Source organism: Sorex fumeus, unplaced genomic scaffold, assembly GCF_029834395.1.
Source record: "Sorex fumeus unplaced genomic scaffold, SorFum_2.1 ptg000166l, whole genome shotgun sequence".
Lineage (NCBI taxonomy): Eukaryota > Metazoa > Chordata > Mammalia > Eulipotyphla > Soricidae > Sorex > Sorex fumeus.
Window position 1 is genome coordinate 5,017,891 of NW_026606223.1, and position 4,034 is coordinate 5,021,924.

Genomic DNA, 4,034 nt, shown 5'->3' on the forward strand with positions numbered 1-4,034 from the left:
GCCGACCCAGGTTCGATTCCCAGCATCCTATATGGTCCCCTGAGCACAATCAGGAGTAACTCCTGAGTGCAGAGCCAAGAGTAACCCCTGTGCATCGCCAGGCCTGACCCAAAAAGCAAAAAAAAAAAAAAAACAACCTAATTTTAGAAAAAGCAAAGGACTGGCAGGAGAGAGAGAGAGCCCCGGGCATGAGGCATGGGCCTGGCCTCTACTAGGATGACAGTGACAGCAGCTCTGGCCTCCAGCTTCTCACCTGAACCAGAGGATGAAATGTCCCCGCAGGGGTCTCCAGGCCCTCTGAGCACTGCTTGGGAGGAAAAGGCAAAGCTAAAGAAGGGAGGAGGGCCAGAGAGATGGTACAGTGGGTAGAGCACTTATTTGCCTTGCACACGGCTGACCCAAGTTGGATCCCTGGCACCCCTGTATGGGCCCTGCAGCGCTGCCAGGAGTGATCCCTGAGCACCATCAGGTGTGGCCCAAAAAATCAAAAAGAGGGTCTATGCTGAAAAGAAGGTCTCTTCATCCACTTGGGGACCTGGAGAAACGTCGTTGGCTCTGGGCCCTGGAAACTCCCCTTGTTTCTGGAGAGGTTGGAGCAGGGTGATGGAGTTAGACTCCGGAGCTGGAGGGAGGGTGGAACAGGTAAGTCAAGGACGCGGCCTGCCTGGGTTCAACCCCCCGCACCCTATCTCGTCTCCTAAGCAGCGCCAGGAGGGATTCCTGAGTGCAGAGCTGGGAGCACCCCTGAGCATCACCGGGTTTCACCCAAAACAAACCAACACAGTAAGGGCTGGAGCAGTAGTACAGTGGGGAGGGCGTTTGCCTTGCATACGACCGACCCGGGTTCGAATCCCAGCATCCCATATGGTCTCCTGAGCACCGCCACGAGTAACTCCTGAGTGCAGAGTCAGGAGTAACCCCTGTGCATGGCCAGGTGTGACCCAAAAAGAAAAAAAAAAAAAACCAACAAACTAAAGAAAGAACTTAACCCCCACCCACTGCAGGCCCCAGTCCTGGCCGGGCTCACATCTCTCTGCGCCTGCCTCATCTCCCCACTGCTCGGGCTGGAAGGAGTGGTAAGCCGACGCGTGTGTTCTGGGGGTGCCAGTGAGGAACGCCGCGCAGGACCCCCAAAGGGAGCACTCTGGGTGCCCCCTAGTCCCCAGCCAACGTAGCGTCTGTTCCGTGCCAGTTCCAACTCTGCCTCCAAGGGCGGGGAAAGGGCTCACGGCTCGGGGGGCTGCTTGGTAATGCCCAGCACCCACGTTTAACCCCTAGCACCGCATGACCTCCCTGGATGAGCCTGGTGTTCCCCCCCCCCCCGCCACAAAGCAGAGCAGCTTGCATGGTGGGCCTGAGCACTGAACTGTCAGCATATTCGCCCCAACATCACCAACTGTCACCCCCAGGCTCCCCTGTACATAAGGAAAAACATTTTTTCAATAACTTTTTTTTCTTTTTGGGTCCCACCCGGCAATGCACAGGGGTTCCTCCTGGCTCTGCATTCAGGAATTACCCCGGCGGTGCTCAGGGGACCCTGGGGGATGCTGGGAATCGAACCCGGGTCAGCCGCATGCAAGGCAAGTGACCTCCCCACTGTGCTATCGCTCCAGCCCCCCCAGTAACTTTAGTAAGTCACTCGTTGAGTTACAGACATCCAACCTTCCAACTGTTGCACCTTCCCATCACCAGATGTCCAATATTCCCAACCCGCCTTGAGCCTGCCCCCATGGCAGGCCCTCAATAATCAATTTTACATTGCCTGTTAGAAATAATTTCTAACAGGGATGCTCCAAAAATGTTTCCTTAGAAGAAAATTAGTTGGGCTGCAGCAGGTGTGACCCAAAAAGAGAAGAAAAAAAAATAGTGAAGATTGTTGCATCTCACCATAGCACTGTAGCACTGTCCTGTTGTTCATCAATTTGCTCGAGCAGGCCCGGTAACGTCTCCATTGTGAGACTTGTTGTTACTGTGTTTTGGCATATCGAGTATGTCATGGGTAGCTTGCCAGGCTTTGCCGTGCGGGCGAGATCCTCTTGGTAGCTTGCCGGGCTCTCCGAGAGGGGCGGAGGACTCGAACCCGGGTCAACGCAGTCGGCAGCGTGTAAGGCAAACGTCCTACCTGCTGTGCTATCGCTCCAGCCCATCTCATCATAGATAATGAAATATTTATAAAGGCTGAAGTCCACCTCCTCCAATACTGGCCCCTTGGTCACTGTTTGTGCCCCCGGAGGTGAGGATGGGAGGGACCCCTCAAATCCTCCTTGGTTGCGGACCCCCATCTTCACCAAGGGGTTGACTCCTGCAGGGCTTGGGAGACCCTCTGGGGTAACAGGAATGCAACCAGGGCCAGCTGTGTGCAAGACCAGCACCTTTGATTTCTCCCTGTGTGTGCAGTGCACTGCCTGCTCTCCTGGTGGACATGGAAGGCTTATCTGCTTCCGGGTCTCTTTGCGGAAAGCTTCTGGAAGCCTCCAGACCCCCATTTGTGCTGGAGTGAAGCAAGAAAAGACGCGAGACAGACCAGGTCAAGCCTCCAGCACATGGCCAGACCGGAGCTGTCCTTCACGTGGGACCCTGAGCTCCTCTCTTTGGCACGTGGAGTCTGTCTGTCTGTCCAGAAGGAATAATCTGGACCCCAAGCCCTTCTCCAAGAGGTTTCAAAGAAAGCGGGGGATGGCCTGCCACACAGGAAGTGGGACTACTGGCTGAATTTGCGAAAGAAACCCTTCTGTAGTTTCTGTTTTGGGGTCTTTTGAGCGGGGACCACACCCAGCAGTGCTCAGGGCCGTCTCCTGGCTCTGTGCTCAGGGATCACCCCTGGTGGGCTCGGGGGACCATGCGGGGTGTTGAGGATCAAAACCAGGGTTGGCTGCGTGCAAGGCAAGCGCCTTCCCCCGTGCCCTCTCTGGTCCCTATTCTCTTGCTCTTTACAAAAACATTCTGTGCCCCACTGAGCCCCAGTCAATGCTTATCTCCGAAGTACCAGGAATTAGGGTGACCAGTTTGTTCACAGTTACCTGGAGGACCTTCCTGGGTTCCCAACTCCCAGTCTCTCCACCGCAGAAATCCTACAGCCAGGCCCGCGGGCCACCCAAAAGAGTGGCTTTATTTTATTTTATTTATTTTTTTGCTTTTTGGGTCACTCCCAGCAATGCACAGGGGTTCCTCCTGGTTCATGCACTCAGGAATTACTCCCAGCAGTGCTCGGGGGACCATATGGGATGCTGGAAATCGAACCTGGGTCTGGCCACATGCAAGGCAAACGCCGTACCTGCTGTGCTATCACTCCAGCCCCAAGAGTGGCTTTAGGGGCTGGAGCAATAGCACAGCGGGTAGGGCGTTTGCCTTGCACGTGGCCAACCCAGGTTCGATTCCCAGCATCCCACATGGTCCCCCAAGCACCGCCGGGGGTAATTCCTGAGCACAGAGCCAGGAGGAACCCCTGTGCATTGCTGGGTGTGACCCAAAAAGCAAAAAAAAGAGTGGCTTAAAAGGTGATCTGGTGCAGAGTTACTCCAAGAGTCTTCGGGTGCTGTTCTGGAGAGGAGCTAGGTGTGCAGACCCCAGGGACCTGCCCAGGCCCCTAGAGAGGCGGCTTTACAAGCACTTTGCAGAAGGGTTAATGGCTCGGTGATTTCTCCTGGCTGGACATCAGTGTCCACGGAGAGGCCTCTCCTCCCTCTCCTGCTCTCCTAGACTGTCAAACCTTTCATCTTCCTGCTGGACTGTCCAGCCCCCGCCCTGCCCACAGATAACCTCATGGTGTCTAAACAGACGGACACATGCCTGCCAGACTGACCGTCTCAGACCTGGGTGCCCTAAACCAATTCGACCAGAACACGGGGATATGCAGCAGGATCGCAGAGGGAGGTTGGGAAAGCACAGGAAGATGTTGGGGAGTGCCCAGAGCCACGGGACAGCGGGCAGGGCGTTTGCTTGCACGCGGCAGACCCGGGTTCAATCCCCGGCATCCCATAGGGTTCCCCAAGCACCGCCAGAAGTAATTCCTCAGTGCAGAGCCAGGAGTAACC